General features: G+C 37.6%; 1 protein-coding gene and 1 pseudogene across 2 annotated transcripts in view; both read right to left on the reverse strand.

Annotated features, from left to right (window-relative positions):
* Positions 1-23546, reverse strand: part of HCN1 (hyperpolarization activated cyclic nucleotide gated potassium channel 1) — a 423498-nt gene that overhangs the window by 378579 nt on the left and 21373 nt on the right. The gene's annotated exons all lie outside the window — the stretch shown is intronic.
* Positions 704-2196, reverse strand: LOC101008137 (annotated as a pseudogene). The gene has a single exon (XR_647977.4). The product of XR_647977.4 is annotated as a dnaJ homolog subfamily C member 8 pseudogene (transcript).

Below are 23546 nucleotides of genomic sequence, written 5' to 3' on the forward strand. Positions count from 1 at the left end.
ATTGCTATTGTAATCCTCCCACTACATTGCATATTTTCAAACCATCCAGTTTATTTTTCCTCTTGCTGATAATATAAGTCACCTCCCTGTGTTTCTTGTTACTCTACAGATGTCAAAGAATCTTTATCCTCTTTATTAATATGTAAGCTGCCAATGCCATACATATCATTGGGATTATTTTTCCAGTTTGCAGGTGTGATGGACAGTACAAAATCAAACACGTAATTGTGCCCTTCAGTCTTTAAAATGTCCATGTTTTATGGAAGCTTTGGAATGTGTTAATGATCCTGATTTCTAGATATAACAATTTATCTTACTGAATATTAAGGAGGCAGCATTAGGGAAATAAAGTATTAAATATTAAATAAAGTGTCAACTAATAAATAAAATATTTATTAGCTAATAGACACTTTAAAGACATGGTCTTGTTTGATACTCGAAGAACCAAAGAGGTATGCAACCTTGTCTAAGTTTGAAAAGAGGAAAATCAAAACCATCTAATTAAGGGTATTTCTTAAATTCTTGTAAGCAGAAAATTATGCAAGTTGATTTTGAACCCAAGACCAATTGCTGTACTTGCACTCTTTCCAACATATTCAGATAAATAATTTAAGAATTTAAGAGAAGTCTTTTAAAAAATCGTACACTTAGTAGAGAAGCAATGACAATACTTCCACCACCTATTCTTTTTTTTTTGGGGGGGGGGTATAAAAATTTATTATACATAAAGAATATTACCACTAACAAATGCAGACAGGCTAGGACATGGTACTGGGTGGAGGACGGCTAGCTCTTTGGAAAGTGAAAGGTTTGGGTGGCGTGGACCTCATGCCACACTGATTGGTCAGTAGACGGGGGCACATGCCAAACACTGCAGGGCATCAGGGCATCAGATGCCACTCTGTGTGCCGACAAGTGTTCCCTGTCTCATCTGGGCCTTCAAAGGGAGCACACCCAGAAGCGAGCAACTGAAGCAAAGGGACTTCCTAAGGTGCCCCTTCCAGGCTTGTCTCTGAAGTCACAGCAACACCATTTTAAGCAATATGTTTAATCGGATGATTTCCACAAACTATCCACGAAGTTTCTAACCATCACAATTCAGTGAAGTACAAAACACTGAGTTACAGGCTGTGGGAAGAGAAGGCAGCACCAATGGTGGCACCTTCCAGTCCTGGTTGTTCTAGGGGCAGGGAGAGGGGAAGGTCTTTTTTTAAACCAAGCCCCTCATTTCAATGTACAAAAGAATTACTCTCATCAATATTAAATTGTATTGAAAACAAAATGGACTAAAAAGCAAATTCTACTCTATGTTGGGGTGGAAGTGGGAGGAAAGAATGAGTCCTTCGAAGCAGGAAGGGAGATAGCAGGGGGAAGGTTCTGTGCCTGTGACCTGGGTGGTCACTCACGCTGCTCCATTTTTACTTTTGGTGGTCTCAGGAAGGTCCGATTTTTCTTCTCTTTCTTCCCCTTTGTATTGGCTTGGAAGTTTCGCCAGCTGTCCATACGACCATCTCGACTTTCCTCAAAGTTTTTCTGCCACTCTCTTTCCCATTTGGCTTTTTCTTGAGCTTCAATCTCTTCTTCCCTTTGTCGTTTCCTTTCATGCATCTCTTTGGCTTCTCTCTCTTTCCTTTTAATTTCCAGCTCAGCAAAGAGTTTCATTGTCTGTTTATATACAGCTTGTTTGAACAGTTCAGGATCATCCTCCTCTACAATTGTAGGTTTTCCTTCCTTCTTTAACTGTTTTTTTCGCTCTTTCACAGTGTGTTCCACGTATTCTTTTCCTGCCTGAATTATATCCAGGGCCCTCTTCTTTTGCTCCTGATCCAATAGCAACTTGTAAGCTTTGTCCACAGCTTCAAAAGCCTTTTGTGCTCTGTCAGCATCATCTTGATTTTTGTCAGGATGCACCAAGATGGATAACTGCCGAAACCTCTTTTTTATTTCCTCATCTGTAACTTCAGGATCAATCTGAAGAACCTCAAATGGGTTCAAATTGAAGTAAGAGGAACCAGGACGGGTCAGTATTTCAATCTGATTTTTCGATGTTAGAACCGAGTCTCTTTTCTCTATTTGTTTCACCTCACTGTAGAAGGTCATAAAGGCTTCCTCCGTGCTGCCTCTGCTGCCCGAAGTCCCGCTCTCTCCTGAAGCTGCCATTTCCCTGGCCCAACCACCACGTGACCCACCACCTATTCTTAGTCACCTATCTGAGCAGGTAGTTTACGTAACTGTTTTCACAAGAGAAGGGGAATGGGCTACGATGCTATAGGTACAGCTCAATGTCTGGCCTTTGGTCTCTATGTCTTTCGATATAGAAGCCACTGAGAGTTTACCTACATTCCCAGAGGCTCAAAGTGATAGCTCCCCTGTCCTTATGCCCATATAGTAGCACACAACTTCTAAACAGAGGAGTTAGGAGATCACCTGTTTCAAAAGGGATTTCTGAATTATTTCTGCCTTAGCCCACAAAGATATCTCACCAGTGCATTGAGCAAAGTCAGTTCAGATGCTCTAAATACAAAAAACACTTGGGAAGCAAGAGTCAAATGTAGTATCAAATACTCTCTCCAAATAGTTACATTATAATAATTTCAAAAAATATGTACACAGCAGGTATTGTTCTAAGTACTGTGAGAAATGCATACACATACTATATGCAAATACTTCCCTCAAGGACCCCCCCAAAAATGAAGACCTAATATGCCTAATATGAAGCAGTTAAATATGACTAAAAAAGAATTTAAGACATGTTCATAAATTGCACACCATAGGTACTCTGGGTTTCCAAAAATCAATTGGTCATCTTTTAAGTAAGTTCTGGTATTAAAGAAATTTAAAGACAGCATTTGCTACGGAGTTCCTGGGGTTGCATATTTATCATGGCACAAATATTAATTTGTCAACAAATATGTGCTGCTTCCTAGGCTTGGCACTATTCCTCCAAAGAGAACTAGATACAGACTAATCCTCAAGAAAACAAGAACAAATCCATAATGTCTTATAAAATAGTACAAGTTCTAGGTTAGGCTTTATAAAGAACAGTCCTAAAAGACACAAAGGAGAACGGTCAAGTCTTCTGTGTACATGACAACACCACAAACATTCATCAAGCCGTAAACATAGTGCTAGTCCGTAGGTTGCCAGGAAGACTATCAAGAGAACTAGAAACAAGGTAGAGATAAAGGGATTAAATTGCATGAAAAGTTAAAAGGTCTAGTGGCATATTTACTTTTTCAGCTAATGCTTTAGATGTTATAATATAAAATAAATCCAAGGGTATCCCAAATGTTTGCTCCTAATATATTTTCAAGTCTTTGTTTTCCAAATTAAAATGTAGGCTCATGATCAAAGATAGCCAAGAATGTGATCAAATAAAATCTCAATTTAAAAAGTGTTAAGTTCTGTTTATGATTATAAATTTCATAATATCTTTTTCCTTCAAAATGATTTTCTAAAATAATCAAATCTACTTATTTTAACAACAAATTTTTGAAGTTAAATACTATTCATTTCTACATATTTAGTGTCCTACAGGGATAAATAAGAATGCCATTAATGACAATAAGTATATGTTCTTTTCCCTAAAACGGTATGTTTAAAGATGCTATTTGATATTATACTGCATTGAGGTTTTCACCCACTGACAGCTGTGTATTATCTCATGGAGCAGAATGGGTGATGTGACAAGGAAGAAAATGATTCTAACAGGAGCATATGTTTCCAGGTCTGTAACAAATATCGAGGGTGTGTGGGCAGAGCAACATTTGCTATGGAATATTAAAGGAGTAAAGACTGAGTTTCTTTAATTCTCTGAGCAATTCACACCAATCCTACAGCATACTTTAAGCAGAACTGTCAGAATAGTGAGAAATTTTCTATCACTTACAAATGAATCAAATGAATATCCACTCCAATTCACTACATTACCCACAAAGAACTCATGTATGTATGTTTCTGCATAGGTATAACAAGAAATGTTTTTGTCCTATCTTCTTTCATCCTTTCCTTCATCATTTAGTGGTACTTATTAAATCTTTTTTGCGTCAATAGAAAATACACATATAGATGATATGATGTTGCTCAATAGATAACAGAATCCCATTAGTAGGTAGAAGTTGCACTTGCTTTTTTATGTAGGCCAGTAACTGAGAGGAAATTTTTAAATTATTTATACATTTACTAAGTTCTTGAAAAAGTTTTTGTAATTTGCACATTTTGGTTCACTTTTTGAAGGTATGGTTTCTACCTTTGGGTAATTTAAGTGACAGGCTGTGTATCTGGTTTCTTCAACAGCTTAAAAAGCAAACAAGAAAAATAGAAAACTTGTGAAGAAATAAAATCTCAGACATTTTTTGCTACCAGAGAGATAATTGGGAAAAAAAAGTAAAGACTCAAGAACTGATTTTATATATGCATCAAAAATAGCAATTCTTAAAATAATAATTTTGTTGTGTTTGCAGATTACTAACTCAAAAGTGATTATTTCAAAACCCATATGATGTCACATAAAAACAGAAAAGATTAAAAGAGAAATATCAACCTATAGAATATGTTTATGAGAATTAAACTGTGTCAAAACTCTTGGCAATTTAAAATTGATGTAAATGTCTTAATTTACATTTCTACCCAATCTCTCTAATTTCTCTGACCTTTTCTCTCACAAATCCCCAACCTGATCAAGGAGGTTTAGACAGGCTAGCCTATTTACTCAGCCGTCACACCTCTTTTTTAAAATGTATTCTGCAGAACCGCTACCTGTAAGTACTCGCAATACTCTCCCCTCAACTTCTCTTCCTGACATTCTGTATGCCCAGCTGAGCTTACCAACTCTTCCAGCATAATCCCATGGTCTCTGAGCCACAGTCATTGTACTCTTTCCGCTGAACTTGTGTAGCCTATGAATCTTAGAATGTGTTAAATCTAATCCCAGGATAAGCAGTGGTGCCTCTAAAATATCTATTTAGGTGAAAATGAGGGGGTGGCAAACCGGGAATATAAAAATATAGTTTAGGAGGATTTGAAGTAAAACTGTTTCCTTAGCTAGCATGCTGTTTTTGCTTAGAGTTTAAATTACTAGTGAATAAAACATAACAATGTGTCCTAAAGATATTTATTCATACTTCATATAAGATTACAAAAACATTTGTGTGGGCATAAATTCTCATAAGCCACCCCTTGATACTTCTATATTAGGCAACAACCATGTCATTCTTCTGTTACACATAAAGAAAGGCCACAACCACAATATGTACATAATAAACCCAAATAAGCAATTATAGACTGAATGAAGAAATTACTCTCAGAGTTGGTCAGGTAGCCTAGTAATACATTCCCTGAATCATGTCTTTTTCTTCATGTACATAAAATATTTTTTATTTTTGTATGTATGTGGACAATTGTTTTTAAAGGTCTATTTCTCCAACTACACTAAATGTAAAACGGCCAGGGATCACATCTATCTCTACTTTCCATTATATTATATCACCATTGTCTATCTAACACAGTGTCTGCAACTACAGTGAACTCCCTAAATATCTATTGAATAAATGAGTGGATAAATACCACAGCTTTAATAAATAAAGACACTGCATCGTAGTCTCAGTCTATATGTGTCTGTTCCTTGAATATTTTATTGTTTGGAGCACCTCGGTATCATGAAAATGCAGACAAATTGGAAAAGAAAAAATGGGGAAGGGTGGGAATGGTTAAGGAAATGGAAAGCCTAATGTGTAAGAGAAGATTTATAAAGGTAAATATCTAAAACTTGGCTAGATTACAGCTATGAAAAAACATGACATATTCCACACATCCTTGAAGGTAAAGTGAGGACTTAGTTTGATCAGAATAGTAAGAGTAAAAGGAAGAGCCATGGAAGTCAGGCTGGTCTCACTCGTCCTACAAACCTCAGCTGCTTTCAAGAAATAAGCCACATAGGGACATAGTAAGAATTCTTGTGGACATACTTTCAACCATCAGGAGCCCCTGAGGTCACCTAGTGGCTTCTCATGAGATCAGAGTTCAAGGGTTATTCTCTGGCCTATAACCTCTCTCCAGAGACCCATGCTGGTCCTGGTAGGTAGAAGCTCCCAGTCTCATAATTGTTTGCTGCAAAAAAAATATCCAAGGGAAATCTATTAGTTTCCTATACTATTCATTCTTTGAGTAAAAATTATATATCCGACTTAAAAAAAAAAACTAAAGGTACTTAAGACTTACAACCCCCATCACACTGAAAACTGTAATTCCAAGAAGTTCCAAGAAAAGTAAAGAGTTGAAACGTTTTAAGTACTAGTACAGTGTCAGATGTACTATAGGTTTAGGAAAAAATTAGCAGTGGCTGATGACATTAACAAATTTACACTGAATTTTAAAACATGCATTGAAAGAAAATCATGACTAGGCTCAATATAAATATCTGCAAGTTATAAACTCAAACATCCTAGAATACTCGGAATTAAAACTTGATGAAATCTTAGGAATAAATACAACTAACATTAGTATGGTGATTAAGCTTTAGAGCTCTCTTATTATGTTTCAACTTGGTTGTCAAGCTACTACGACAATATAGCAGTTTTTCAGACAATAGCCATGTTCTCAATTGCTATAAAACAACTTAGTATTCGGTGGGGGGCGGAGCAAGATGATCGAATAGGAACAGCTCCAGTCTCCAAATCCCAGCGCGAGTGACACAGTGCGAGCGAGAGACCGGTGATTTCTGCATTCTCAACTGAGGTACTGGGTTCATCTCACTAGGGAGTGCGGGACAATCGGTGCTGGTCAGCTGCTGCAGCCCGACCAGCAAGAGGTGAAGCAGGACGAGGCATTCCCTCACCTGGGAAGCGCAAGGGGGAAGGGAATCCCTATTCCTAGCCAGGGGAACTGAGACACACAACACCTGAAAAATCCGACAACTCCCACCCCAATACTGCGCTTTAAGCAAACAGGCACACCAGGAGATCATATCCCACACCTGACAGGGAGGGTCCCATGCCCACGGAGCCTCCCTCATTGCTAGCACAGCAGTCTGCGATCTAACCACAAGGCAGCAGGGAGGCTGGGGGAGGGTCGCCCGACATTGCTGAGGCTTAAGTAGGTAAACAAAGCTGCTGGGAAGCTCGAACTGGGTGAAGCTCACAGCAGCTCAAGGAAACCTGCCTGTCTCTGTAGACTCCACCTCTGGGGACAAGGCATAGCTAAACAACAACAAAAGCAGCAGAAACCTCTGCAGACGCAAACGACTCTGTCTGACAGCTTTGAAGAGAGCAGTGGATCTCCCAACACAGAGGTTGAGATCTGAGAACGGACAGACTGCCTGCTCAAGTGGGTCCCTGACCCCTGAGTAGCCTAAATGGGAGACATCCCCCACTAGGGGCAGTCTGACACCCCACACCTCACAGAGTGGAGTACACCCCTGAGAGGAAGCCTCCAAAGCAAGAATCAGACAGGTACACTCGCTGTTCAGCAATATTCTATCTTCTGCAGCCTCTGCTGCTGACACCCAGGCAAACAGGGTCTGGAGTGGACCTCAAGCAATCTCCACCAGACCTACAGCTGAGGGTCCTGACTGTTAGAAGGAAAACTATCGCCGGGCGCGGTGGCTCACGCCTGTAATCCCAGCACTTTGGGAGGCCGAGGCGGGCGGATCACAAGGTCAGGAGATGGAGACCATGGTGAAACCCCGTCTCTACTAAAAATAGAAAAAATTAGCCGGGCGCAGTGGCGGGCGCCTATAGTCCCAGCTACTCGGGAGGCTGAGGCAGGAGAATGGCGTGAACCCAGGAGGCGGAGCTTGCAGTGAGCCGAGATTGCACCACTGAACTCCAGCCTGGGCGACAGAGCAAGACTCCGTCTCAAAAAAAAAAAAAACAAAAACAACAACAACAAAAAAAGAAAACTATCAAACAGGAAGGACACCTACAAAAAAAACCCATCAGTACGTCACCATCGTCAAAGACAAGAGGCATATAAAACCACAAAGATGGGGAAAAAGCAGGGTAAAAAAGCTGGAAATTAAAAAAATAAGAGCGCATCTCCCCCGGCAAAGGAGCGCAGCTCATCGCCAGCAACGGATCAAAGCTGGACGGAGAATGACTTTGATGAGATGAGAGAAGAAGGCTTCAGTCCATCAAACTTATCAGGGCTAAAGGAGGAATTACATACCCAGCAAAAAGAAACTAAAAATCTTGAAAAAAAAGTGGAAGAATTGATAGCTAGAGTACTTAATGCAGAGAAGGTCATAAATGAACTCAAAGAGATGAAAACCATGACACGAGAAATACGTGACAAATACACAAGCTTCAGTAACCCACTCGATCAACTGGAAGAAAGAGTATTAGCGATTGAGGATCAAATGAATGAAATGAAGCGAGAAGAGAAACCAAAAGAAAAAAGAAGAAAAAGAAATGAACAAAGCCTGCAAGAAGTATGAGATTATGTAAAAAGATCAAATCTACGTCTGATTGGGGTGCCTGAAAGTGAGGGGGAAAATGGAACCAAGTTCGAAAACACTCTTCAGGATATCATCCAGGAGAACTTCCCCAACCTAGTAGGGCAGGTCAACATTCAAATCCAGGAAATACAGAGAACGCCACAAAGATACTCCTCGAGAAGAGCAACTCCAAGACACATAATTGCCAGATTCACCAAAGTTGAAATGAAGGAAAAAATCTTAAGGGCAGCCAGAGAGAAAGGTCGGGTTACCCAAAAGGGAAGCCCATCAGACTCACAGCAGATCTCTCGGCAGAAACTCTACAAGCCAGAAGAGAGTGGGGGCCAATATTCAACATTCTTAAAGAAAAGAATTTTAAACCCAGAATTTCATATCCAGCCAAACTAAGTTTCATAAGTGAAGGAGAAATAAAATCCTTTACAGATAAGCAAATGCTTAGAGATTTTGTCACCACTAGGCCTGCCTTACAAGAGACCCTGAAGGAAGCACTCAACATGGAAAGGAACAACCGGTACCAGCCATTGCAAAAACATGCCAAAATGTAAAGACCATCGAGGCTAGGAAGAAACTGCATCAACTAACTAGCAAAATAACCAGTTAATATCATAATGGCAGGATCAAGTTCACACATAACAATCTTAACCTTAAATGTAAATGGACTAAATGCTCCAATTAAAACACACAGACTGGCAAACTGGATAAAGAGTCAAGACCCATCAGTCTGCTGTATTCAGGAGACCCATCTCACATGCAGAGACACACATAGGCTCAAAATAAAGGGATGGAGGAAGATTAACCAAGAAAATGGAGAACAAAAAAAAGCAGGGGTTGCAATCCTAGTCTCTGATAAAACAGACTTTAAACCATCAAAGATCAAAAGAGACAAAGGAGGCCATTACATAATGATAAAGGTATCAATTCAACAGGAAGAGCTAACTATCCTAAATATATATGCACTCAGTGCAGGAGCACCCAGATTCATAAAGCAAGTCCTTAGAGACTTACAAAAAGACTGAGACTCCCATACAATAATAATGGGAGACTTCAACACGCCACTGTCAATATTAGACAGATCAACGAGACAGAAAGTTAACAAGCATATCCAGGAATTGAACTCATCTCTGCAGCAAGCAGACCTAATAGACATCTATAGAACTCTCCACCCCAAATCAACAGAATATACATTCTTCTCAGCACCACATCACACTTATTCCAAAATTGACCACATAGTTGGAAGTAAAGCACTCCTCAGCAAATGTACAAGAACAGAAATTATAACAAACTGTCTCTCAGACCACAGTGCAATCAAACTAGAACTCAGGACTAAGAAACTCAATCAAAACTGCTCAACTACATGGAAACTGAACAACCTGCTCCTGAATGACTTCTAGGTACATAACGAAATGAAGTCAGAAATAAAGATGTTCTCTGAAACCAATGAGAACAAAGACACAACATACCAGAATCTCTGGGACACATTTAAAGCAGTCTGTAGAGGGAAATTTATAGCACTAAATGCCCACAAGAGAAAGCAGGAAAGATCTAAAATTGACACTCTAACATCACAATTAAAAGAACTAGAGAAGCAAGAGCAAACACATTCAAAAGCTAGCAGGAGGCAAGAAATAACTAAGATGAGAGCAGAACTGAAGGAGATAGAGACACAAAAAACCCTCCAAAAAATCAGTGAATCCAGGAGTTGGTTTTTTGAAAAGATCAACAAAATTGACAGACCGCTAGCAAGACTAATAAAGAAGAAAAGAGAGAAGAATCAAATAGACGCAATAAAAAATGATAAAGGGGATATCACCACCGACCCCACAGAAATACAAACTACCATCAGAGAATACTATAAACACCTCTATGCAAATAAACTTGAAAATCTAGAAGAAATGGATAATTTCCTGGACACTTACACTCTTCCAAGACTAAAACAGGAATCCCTGAATAGACCAATAGCAGGCTCTGAAATTGAGGCAGTAATTAATAGCCTACCAACCAAAAAAAGTCCAGGACCAGATGGATTCACAGCAGAATTCTATCAGAAGTACAAGGAGGAGCTGGTACCGTTCCTTCTGAAACTATTCCAATCAATAGAAAAAGAGGGAATCCTCCCTAACTCATTTTAGGAGGCCAACATCATCCTGATACCAAAGCCTGGCAGAGACACAACAAAAAAAGAGAATTTTATACCAATATCCCTGATGAACATCGATGCAAAAATCCTCAATAAAATACTGGCAAACCGGATTCAGCAGCACATCAAAAAGCTTATTCACCATGATCAAGTGGGCTTCATCCCTGGGATGCAAGGCTGGTTCAACATTCGCAAATCAATAAACGTATTCCAGCATAGAAACAGAACCAAAGACAAGAACCACATGATTATCTCAATAGATGCAGAAAAGGCTTTTGACAAAATTCAACAGCCCTTCATGCTAAAAACGCTCAATAAATTCGGTATTGATGGAACGTACCTCAAAATAATAAGAGCTATTTATGACAAACCCACAGCCAATATCATACTGAATGGGCAAATGAGTCCTCAGAAATAATACCACATATCTACAGCCATCTGATCTTTCACAAACCTGAGAGAAACAAGAAATGGGGAAAGGATTCCCTATTTAATAAATGGTGCTGGGAAAATTGGCTAGCCATAAGTAGAAAGCTGAAACTGGATCTTTCCTTACTCCTTATACGAAAATTAATTCAAGATGGATTAGAAACTTAAATGTTAGACCTAATACCATAAAAACCCTAGAGGAAAACCTAGGTAGTACCATTCAGGATATAGGTATGGGCAAAGACTTCATGTCTAAAACACCAAAAGCAACGGCAGCAAAAGCCAAAATTGAAATATGGGATCTAATTAAACTAAAGAGCTTCTGTACAGCAAAAGAAACTACCATCAGAGTGAACAGGCAACCTACAGAATGGGAGAAAATTGTTGCAATCTACTCATCTGACAAAGGGCTAATATCCAGAACCTACAAAGAACTCAAACAAATTTACAAGAAAAAAACAAACAACTCCATCACAAAGTGGGCAAAGGATATGAACAGACATTTCTCAAAAGAAGACATTCATACAGCCAACAGACACATTACAAATTGCTCATCATCACTGGCTGTCAGAGAAATGCAAATCAAAACCACAATGAGATACCATCTCACACCAGTTGGAATGGCAATCATTTAAAAGTCAGGAAACAACAGGTGCTGGAGAGGATATGGAGAAATAGGAACACTTGTACACTGTTGGTGGGATTGTAAACTAGTTCAACCATTATGGAAAACAGTATGGCGATTCCTCAAGGATCTAGAACTAGATGTACCATATGACCCAGCCATCCCATTACTGGGTATATACCCAAAGGATTATAAATCATGCTGCTATAAAGACACATGCACACGTATGTTTATTGCGGCACTATTCACAATAGCAAAGACTTGGAATCAACCCAAATGTCCATCAGTGACAGACTGGATTAAGAAAATGTGGCACATATACACCATGGAATACTATGCAGCCATAAAAAAGGATGAGTTTGTGTCCTTTGTAGGGACATGGATGCAGCTGGAAACCATCATTCTCAGCAAACTATCACAAGAACAGAAAACCAAACACCGCATGTTCTCACTCATAGGTGGGAACTGAACAATGAGATCACTTGGACTCGGGAAGGGGAACATCACACACCGGGGCCTATCACGGGGAGGCGAGAGAGGGGAGGGATTGCACTGGGAGTTATACCTGATGTAAATGACGAGTTGATAGGTGCTGACGAGTTGATGGGTGCAGCACACCAACATGGCACAAGTATACATATGTAAAAAACCTGCACATTATGCACATGTACCCTAGAACTTAAAGTATAATAATAATAAAAAATAAAAAAATATAAAAACATACAAAAAATAATTTAGAAATTAAATATAAAAATAAAATAAAATAACAACTTAGTATTCATAAAGTATCCTCACAGTATTAATTTTCACTGCATTTTCTCACCAGTTCTATGAGACATATAAAAATGTTTTGTTCATTCTATGTTTATAGATGAAAAATCTAAAACAATTAAAATAGTATGTGACTTGGCCAAGATCACTTGACTGGTTAATGGAATCTAAGATTTGGAGGCAGATTTTCTGATAGCTAACCCAGGGCTCTTTCCTATGTAATGTCATGCATCATATTTATTTTGATTTTGCATTTTTATACCCCCCAAAATCAACATTTTTTATGCCACAGATACAGCACAATTTCCTTAGATGCCTATAAGTAGCTTAATGAAAAATAATCTGTATTGATTATCAAAATAGATACTGATATGGTTTGGCTCTGTGTTCCCACCTAAATCTCATCTCAAATTGTAATCCCCATGTGTGGAGGGAGGGATCCGGTGGTAGGTGATTGGATCATGGGGGCAGTTTCCCCTGTGCCATTCTCATGATAGGGAGTTCTCACAAGATCTGATGGTTTAAAAGTGTGGCACCTCCTCCCTCAATCTCTCTGTTCTGCCACCACGTAAGAAGTGCCTGGCTTCCTCTTCACCTTCCGCCATGATTGTAAGTTTCCTGAGGCCTCCCTAGCCATGTGGAATTGTGAGTCAATTAAATTTATTTTTTCATAAATTACCCAGTCTCAGGTAGTATCTTTAAAGCAGTGTAAAAACGGACTGATGCAGTCACACATGCAAAATTGTATGTTTATCTCTAGCTCCATTACAGCTACATATTACTGAAAATGCATAAGCATCCTATGTGATACAATCATAATTTGGATTTAGACGACAGTCATTTCTAAATTCTGACCTTTATGCATATTAGAAGATAAGCAGGTGTTACATTTTGTGACAAGAACTTGATGTGATAAGCATGATGCTTGTTTTCTGCTTTGCTATTTTTCAAATTAATAGCTCTTTCCCTTAAAACAATTTTATAAAAGAAAAATTCTGCACTTAAGCCAAAATAGTAGTCCACTGTTATCTTGTTGTCAGTTGTATTCATGTTTATTATTGACCAAAGCAAATTCCTTGGTGTTGGGGGAAAAACTGCTGAAGAACAGTACTATGGTATAGTTGAAAGAAAATTACAATGAATGTAGAAGGACTGAACTCATATTTAGTACACCTAGACCTTATAATCTTGAGAAAATTCCCCCTGCTCTGCGTCTCTATCTCATTCCTCATAGAAAGTGAACCCAGAAAACTTCCAATAGCTTTCTCGAATCTAAAATTTTAGTTTGTAGAAATTAACCATGTGTCAGAGCAAGAAATTGAGAAAGTTAGAGCAACTTTAAAGAAATTTAATATAAGAAACTAACTTGATGGGCAGATCACAAGGTCAGGAGATCGAGACCATCCTGGCTAACACAGTGAAACCCCGTCTCTACTAAAAAATACAAAAAAACTAGCTGGGCGAGGTGGCGGGCTCCTGCAGTCCCAGCTGCTCAGGAGGCTGAGGCAGGAGAATGGCCTAAACCCGGGAGGCGGAGCTTGCAGTGAGCTGTGATCCGGCCACTCCACTCCAGCCTGCGGGACAGAGCCAAACTCCATCTCAAAAAAAAAAAAAAAAAAAAGAAACTAACTTAGGGAAGGCAAAGAAGAGATGGAGTAGGGAGTCCTTGTGAGAGAAAAGTTAGTAAGATGTGGAATTGCCTGTACTTGAAGAGAGGAAGTTGAAGAAGTCAAATATAACTCTCAGGTCTTATGCCAGAGAAGTTAGGAAATGATAATGTGAACATTTTGAGAGTAGATGTGGGGGAGATCATAAGTTCAGTTTTGGAGAAAATGACTTTAACATGTTTCACATTCACATGGCAGAAAACAGTTGGAACTGTAATATTCTAAAACTCAGAAGTGATGCCAGGACCAAGGAAACAGCTTTAGGAATTGTATAGATTTGAGAACTGAACCTATAGAGGAACATTAGTCCTCCAAAGGGAAAATTATACTTAGAAAGAAGAAAAGATCCAAAATGGTGGTCACGGGCCAAGTTCACTCCAACAGGAAGATGGAGCAGCAAATGAGACTGATTTGATTTGAAAATTTATCTGAGGGAAATGTAGAGAACAAACTTTTAGACTGATCAGGTTATCATTATGAAAGCATTGGCAACGAGGTGGTACTGAAGAACAAATGGAAAACAGTGAATAACAGTTTGTGTGGAGATACATGATATTATAGACTATGTGTTAATGAAATGGAGCTGTTAACAAATGAAAGTCAAAGACAGGAAGGTCATAGACAACATTTTAGAATAAGTGAAATTTGATTATTCTTTTATTTATTTAGATTAGTTTATGATGTTTCCCATCCCCCCCGCCCCCGTAATTGGAATGAAGGGAGGTGTAGAGTTGCTTCCTCTTTTTCAAGATTAGTAAAAACCTGATTATATTTTAAGGCTGACAGTATGGAAACTCTTAATAAAAAATAAACATGAGGAGTAAAAATGTAGAAAATGTAGTCATAGGTGAAGAGAAAAAATTAGACATTCAATAAAATGGAGAAATTTGCTTTGAATCATAGATGTAATGTATCTGCCACACAGAGAGAAGAAAAAGAAGGAAAGGCAAATTAATGAACAAAGTGAAAAAAAACAAACAAACAAAAAACAAACAAAAAAAAACTGCATCTCCAAATGATGCTTTACTGGAGCTTTTCGTTTTTCTTCAATAATGAAAAAAGTTAATTGCCACATTCTAAATCCAACATATTTCATATGTTTTGCAGTTAAACAACTGAAGGTAGGAGAGAATTTTAATTCCTACTTCCAGGGCTATGCTTCTTTAAAATATTGCTCCCAAAGGAGCCTATAAACATAGCAGTGCATTTTCCTTAAGGGATGTAGGCATTAGTTCTCAAGCGAGAAGTCATTAAGAATCATCCTCTTGGAAGGGTATATGTGTCCAGGAATGTATCCATTTCTTCTAGATTTTCTAGTTTATTTGCGTAGAGGTTTTTATAGTATTCTCTGATGGTAGTTTGTATTTCTGTGGGGTCGGTGGTGATATCCGCTTTATCATTTTTTTTTTTTTTTTTGGCATCTATTTGATTCTTCTCTCTTTTCTTCTTTATTAGTCTTGCTAGCGGTCTGTCAATTTTGTTGATCTTTTCAAAAAACCAACTCCTGAATTCATTGATTTTTTGAAGGGTTTTTTGTGTCTCTATCTCCTTCAGTTCTGCTCTGATCTTAGTTATTTCTTGCCTTCTGCTAGCTTTTGAATGTGTTTGCTCTTGCTTCTCTAGTTCTTTTAATTGTGATGTTAGGGTGCCATTTTTAGATCTTTCCTGCTTTCTCTTGTGAGCATTTATTGCTATAAATTTCCCTCTACAGACTGCTTTAAATGTGTCCCAGAGATTCTGGTATGTTGTGTCTTTGTTCTCATTGGTTTCAAAGAACATCTTTATTTCTACCTTCATTTTGTTATGTACCTAGAAGTCATTCAGGAGCAGGTTGTCCATTTTCCATGTAGTTGAGCATTTTTGAGTGAGTTTCTTAATCCTGAGTTCTAGTTTGATTGCACTGTAGTATGACAGACAGTTTGTTATAATTTCTGTTCTTGTACATTTGCTGAGGAGTGCTTTACTTCCAGGTATGTGGTCAATTTTGGAATAAGTGTGATGTGGTGCTGAGAAAAATGTATATTCTGTTGATTTGGGGTGGAGAGTTCTATAGATGTCTATTAGGTCTGCTTGGTGCAGAAATGAGTTCAATTCCTGGATATCCTTGTTAACTTTCTGTCTTGTTGATCTGTCTAATGTTGACAGTGGGGTGTTGAAGTCTCCCATTATTATTGTGTGGGAGTCTAAGTCTCTTTATAGGTCTCTAGGGATTTACTTTATGAATCTCGGTGCTCCTGTATTGGGTGCATATATATTTAGGATAGTTAGCTCTTCTTGTTGAAGTGATCCCTTTATCATTACGTAATGGCCTTGTCTCTTTTGATCTTTGTTGGTTGAAAGTCTGTTTCATCAGAGACTAGGATTACAACCCCTGCCTTTTTTGTTTTCCATTTTCTTGGTAGATCTTCCTCCATCCCTTTATTTTGAGCTTATGTGTGTCACTGCAGGTGAGATGGGTCTCCTGAATATAGCACACTGATGGATCTTGTTTCTTTATCCAATTTGCCAGTCTGTGTCTTTTAATTGGAGCATTTAGCCCATTTACATTTAAGGTTAATATTGTTATGTGTGAACTTGATCCTGTCATTATGACGTTAGCTGGTTATTTTGCCCATTAGTTGATGCAGTTTCTTCCTCACATCGAGGGTCTTTACATTTTGGCACGTGTTTTCAGTGGCTGGTACCAGTTGCTCCTTTCCACGTTTAGTGCTTCCTTCAGGAGCTCTTGTAGGGCAGGGTCTGGTGGTGACAAAATCTCTCAGCATTTGCTTGCCTGTAAAAGATTTTATTTCTCCTTCACTTATGAAACTTAGTTTGGCTGGATATGAAATTCTGGGTTGAAAATTCTCCTCTTTAGGAGTGTTGAATATTGGCCCCCCTCTCTTCTGGCTTATAGAGTTTCTGCCGAGATTAGTCTGATGGGCTTCCCTTTGTGGGTAACCCGACTTTTCTCTCTGGATGCCCTTAACAATTTTTTCCTTCATTTCAACTTTGGTGAATTTGACAATTATATGTCTTGGAGTTGCTCTTCTTGAGGAGTATCTTTGTGCTGTTCTCTACATTTCCTGAATTTGAATGTTGGCCTGCCTTGCTAGGCTGGGGAAGTTCTCCTGGATAATATCCTGCAGAGTGTTTTCCAACTTGGTTCCATTCTGCCCATCACTTTCAGGTACACCAATCAGACGTAGATTTGGTCTTTTCACATAGTCCCATATTTACTGGAGGCTTTGTTCATTTCTTTTTACCCTTTTTTTCCCTAAACTTCTCTTCTCCCTTCATTTCATTAATTTGATATTCAATCACTGACACCCTTTCTTTCAGTTGATCGAATCAGCTACTGAAGCTTGTGCATTCGTCATGTAGTTCTCGTGCCATGGTTTTCAGCTCCATCAGGTCATTTATGAATTTCTCTATATGGGTTATTCTAGTTAGCCATTCATCTTATCTTTTCTCAAGGTTTTTAGCTTCTTTGCGATGGGTTCGAACTTCCTCCATTAGCTCAGAGAAGTTTGATCATCTGAAGCCTTCTTCTCTCAACTCGTCAAAGTCATTCTCTGTCTGGGTTTGTTCCGTTGCTGGCAAGGAGCTGGGTTCCTCAGTTGGAAATGCACCCTCCCAAGACTAAACCAGGAAGAAGTTGAATCCCTGAATAGACCAATAATAGGCTCTGAAATTGAGGCAATAATTATTAGCCTACTAACGAACAAAAGTCCAGGACAAGATGGATTCACAGCAGAATTCTACCAGAGGTACAAGGAGGAGCTGATACCATTCCTTCCAAAACTATTTCAATCAATAAAGAAAGAAGGAATCCTCCCTAACTCATTTTGTGAGGCCAGCATCATCCTTATACCAAAGCCTGGGAGAGACACAACAAAAAAAGAGAATTTTAGACCAATATCCCTGATGAACATCGATGCAAATACCCTCAATAAAATACTAGCAAACCAAATCCAGCAGTACATCGAAAAGCTTATCCACCATGATCAAGTGGGTTTCATCCTTAGGATGCAATTTTGGTTCAACATATGCAAATCAATAACATAATCGAGGATATAAACAGAAACAAAGACAAGAACCACATGATGATTATCTCAATAGATGCAGAAAAGGCCTTTGACAAAATTCAACAGCCCTTCATGCTAAAAACTTTCAATAAAGTAGGTACTGATGGGACATAGCTCAAAATAATAAGAGCTATTTATGACAAACCCAGAGTCAATATCATACTGAATGGACAAAAACTGTAAGCACTCCCTTTGAAAACTGGCACAAGACAGGGATACCCTCTCTCACCACTCCTATTCAACATACTGTTGGAAGTTCTGGCTAGGGCAATCAGGCAAGAGAAAGAAATAAAAGGTATTCAATTAGGAAAAGAGGAAGTCAAATTGTCCTTGTTTGCTGATGACATGATTGTATATTTTAAAAACCCTATTGTCTCAGCCCAAAATCTCCTTAAGCTGATAAGCAACTTCAGCAAAGTCTCAGAATACAAAATCAGTGTGTAAAAATCACAAGCATTCTTATACACCAGTAACAAACAGAGAGCCAAATCATGAGTGAACTCCCATTCACAATTACTTCAAAGAGAATAAAATACCTAGGAATACAACTTACAAGGGATGTGAAGGACCTCTTCAAGGAGAACTACAAACCACTGCTCAAAGAAATAAAAGAGGACACAAACAAATGGAAGAACATTCCATGCTCATGGATAGGAAGAATCAATATCGTGAAAATGACCATACTGCCCAAGGTAACTTATAGATTCAACTCCATCCCCATCAAGCTACCAATGACTTTCTTCACAGAACTGGAAAAAACTACTTTAAAGTTCATATGGAACCAAAAAAGAGCCCGCATTGCCAAGTCAATCCTAAGTCAAAAGAACAAAGCTGGAGGCATCATGCTACCTGACTTCAAACTATACTACAAGGCTACAGTAACCAAAACAGCATGGTACTGGTACCAAAACAGAGATACAGACCAATGGAACAGAACAGAGCCCTCAGAAATAATACCACACATCTACAACCATCTGATCTGTGACAAACCTGACAAAAACAAGAAATGGGGAAAGGATTCCCTATTTAATAAATGGTGCTGGGAAAACTGGCTAGCCATATGTAGAAAGCTGAAACTGGATCTCTTCTTTACACCTTATACAAAAATTAATTCAAGATGGATTAAAGACTTAAATGTTAGACCTCAAACCATAAAAATTCTAAAAGAAAACCTAGGCAGTACCATTCAGAACATAAGCATGGGCAAAGGCTTCATTACTAAAACACCAAAGGCAATGGCAACAAAAGCCAAAATTGACAAATGGGATCTAATTAAACTAAAGAGCTTCTGCACAGCAAAAGAAACTATCATCAGAGTGAACAGGCAACCTACAGAATGGGAGAAATTTTTTGCAACCTACTCATCTGACAAAGGGCTAATATCCAGAACCTACAAAGAACTCAAACAAATTTACAAGAAAAAAACAAACAACCCCATCAAAAAGTGAGCAAAGGAGATGAACAGACACTTCTCCAAAGATGACATTTATGCAGCCAACAGACACATGAAAAAATGCTCATCATCACTCACCATCAGAGAAATGCAAATCAAAACCACAATGAGATACCATCTCACAGCAGTTAGAATGGCAGTCATTTAAAAATCAGGAAACAACAAGTGCTGGAGAGGATGTGGAGAAATAGGAACACTTTTACACTGTTGGTGGACTGTAAACTAGTTCAACCATTGTGGAAGACAGTGTGGCGATTCCTCAAGGACCTAGAACTAGAAATACCTATGACCCAGCCATCCCATTACTGGGTATATACCCAAAGGATTATAAATCATGCTGCTGTAAAGACACATGCACACGTGTGTTTATTGCAGCACTATTCACAATAGCAAAGACTTGGAACCAACCCAAATGGCCACCAATGATAGACTGGATTAAGAAAATGTGGCACATATACTCCATAGAATACTATGCAGCCATAAAAAAGGATTAGTTCGTGTCCCTTGCAGGGACATGGATGAAGCTGCATCAGTCGCAGCAAAATATCGCAACGACAAAAAACCAAACACTGCATGTTCTCACTCATAGGTGGGAATTGAACAATGAGAACACTTGGATACAGGTAGGAAAACATCACACACCAGGGATATATCTAAAGTAAATGATGAGTTAATGGGTGCAGCACACCAACATGGCACATGTATACATATGTAACAAACCTGCACGTTGTCCACATGTACCCTAGAACTTAAAGTATAATAAGAAAAAGGAATCACCCTGATTTAGAAAATATGATATAATTTAGACCATGCATTTTTTAACAGGAATAATTTCTTAAATTGTCGTGCCCCTACACTATTTTAATCTAAGGAAGCCTCAATTTACTCTGCTGTAACACGCAAACATACATTTCCCTAATATTCAATCTAAATCCAACATAAACTTTATTGCCTTAGATCTGTCCACTGGGAAAAAGTCGTATCTTTCATAGGAAATGATTAAATCCTTCTTTCAATGCATATTTTTCAAAGCAATAGGGCCAACACATAGATTAACATAATTCTACCATGCAAATAAATTACAATTAATTTCTCCACAGTAAAGTTTCATCTAAGATCAGTTTTTACTAAAAAAACGTGAAACACCCAGCGCATTTTACGAAACAGATTCAAAAAAATATTCATAAATCTCGGTTACTTTATTATAGTTACTGATACATACAGATAATAGAACAAAGTAACAGCCCTAAAGTACGTTTTATACAATCAAATTATTTTTAATATAACACTGAGAGCTTTAATTGCTTGAAAAGTGGCAAAACACTAATTAAATGCATTATCACTCTGCAAAGTCAAACCAATTCCTCAGTTATTTTAGAGAAAACAAGTTTATTTTCCATGTAGCTTCCTTAATAGCCCCATCACCCTTGCCTACTGTTCGGTTATCATCTATGTTCTATCCTGTACTTGAAAGGCCTGTTCTCTCCAAACTCCATTACCCAAATCCCACCTGTCATTAAGGTCCAGCTCAAATGCCATACCCCTTCATCATCTCTCCAGAACTTTCTGGCTTGAAGTAATTACTCTGTCCTATTAACCCTAATGTTTATTACCAGCAAATCATGTTCAGTATGCATTAGATTATGACATTATATATTATTAAAGTACTATATATAGTACTATATATATAGCTATATATAATTGCTTCACCCCATCCCCCACACTCCCACTAGACTGTAAGATCCTTAAGAGCAAGTTTCATGCCTTACTCTTGTTTGAATCTATTTCAGCACCTAATACATGGTTACATATAGTTGCAATTCAATACTTACATGCTGAGTAATTTTGATAAGTGAGGACTTATCACTTTGATGACTAGCAGTCCTTTCATGATTACTTGTCAGATAAAAAAAAATGAAGGTAGAATTTAGAAAAAAGATCAAATTCAATAGTTGTATAACTATTTATAGTTCTGTAGTAAAATGCTATGTAGTGTGTTGCAATATAAATAATAGTTAAATATTACGACTGTATATTTTATAAGTCTGACATGGTTCTCTTCTAAGTTACCACTAATTTAAATTGAGTTAGGACTGTCAAAAAATCTGCTATTGTTACCTTTAAGGATTTTATCTTTACAAACTCACTAAATGTAAGTTAGCAGATAATAGGGTTTTTTCTCAATTGGTTTAAAGTTTATAATACACATAAGAAAGATATTTACTCCAAGAAAAGTATTAAATCCTTTAGTTAAAATCTGCATTTTGAAATTCTTTTCTTTCTTGAATTTCAAAAATGTCATGGGGAAATGAGGGTGGCAAAGAGGAAAGAGAGAGTTGTTGTTGTGAAATATACATTATTCAACGCTGCATCTACATGTATAAATTGATTTGACTATTGCAATGCCCTTGACCAGTGAAAAAACACCATGGGAACAATGGATTACTAGGCTTGTGCCTAATGTAAAAGAAAAAAAAAAAAAACTGACTAAAGTAGATTTATTTGGCCTGAAAAGACTTGCTTGTTGTGTTTGGAACAGAAGGTTGACATATTTAATAATTCAGAAATTCAAATGATGTCATTAAAAAAAATAAGAAAAAAATGTTATGCAAAAGATCCATTTTTTTTTTAATTGGAGAGGCTTGTAGCTTTATCTATGTTCTCTGACTCCTTGTTAATTAATTCTGCCCTGAATCTTTGGCTGCTAAAAGGTTGTTTCATCTTTCATTTTTAAATAAACCTTTGCTTTAGAATACTCTCACGTTTACAGAAAATAACAAAGTACAGACTTCCCATATATCTCACAACTAATTTCTCTATTTTCACATATTATATCAGACATAAATAATGAACAAATATTTATATATTATTATTAACTGAAGTCCATACTTTATTCACATGTTCGTACTTTTTATCTAAAGTCCATTCTCTGTTCCAGCTTGCTGTCCAGGGTACCACATTACAGTTTAGTTAGCATGTCTCCTTAGCTCTGCTTCACATGACAGTTTTCTCAGATTATTTTTCTTCTTGATCACATTCACAGTGTGGGGGTACCAGTCATATATTTTGTAAAATGACCTTAAAAATTAGGATTTATCTGGTGTTTTTTTCATGATTAGATTGAGGTTAGGGGTATTGCAGAGGAATAGCAAAGAGGCAAATATTACATCATGTCAAGTATACATACTATCAACATGACATATGACTGTTAATTTTGATCACTTAACCATAATGTTAATCAGATTTCTCAAATCATTATTTGAAAGAAATTACTATTGACAGCCTACAGGTAAGGAATGGACATTAACGGCCCACTTCCCTGAGGGTATAATAGCTATACAAATTATTTGGAGTTCCCCCACACCATTTATTGATTGATTCAATACTCTTTATATCAGTATGATCTCATGGATACTTGTATTATACTTTGGGTTTATAACTCAATCCTAGTTTATTATTCAGTTGTTCAATTTGTTCCATCATTGGCCACCAGAAGCTCTTTAGATTATCTTTTCAAATTCCACCCATGCATTCCTACTCCTTAGTGGCTTTTTCAAGTAGCATAATTCTTTGCTTATATCAGTATCACAAGTGGGGGTTAGAGGTGACAAAGAAATGTATTTGGCTTCAAATAATGTTTTCTATAGCTACAATCAAATGATAAGACATTTTAAAATAGACCCCTTAATCAAAGGTCACAAATTTGACCATATGCTTTCTACAAGAAAGGCACAGCAGAATCATTCTAGTACTAACTTATTTCATGAATCATGATTTCAAATATGAAATTCTAGTACTAATTTATTTCATGAATCATGATTTCAAGTATGATATTATATGCCCCTAAATAATTTCCCATTGTCAATTTCATATGTAAAGTAAAATATCTTGTGTAATGTTTAAGGCAAAATAAATTTTTCTGTTTGAAAAAAGACCATACCAAAG

The sequence above is a fragment of the Papio anubis genome, chromosome 5, assembly GCF_008728515.1.
Source record: "Papio anubis isolate 15944 chromosome 5, Panubis1.0, whole genome shotgun sequence".
Classification (NCBI taxonomy): domain Eukaryota; kingdom Metazoa; phylum Chordata; class Mammalia; order Primates; family Cercopithecidae; genus Papio; species Papio anubis.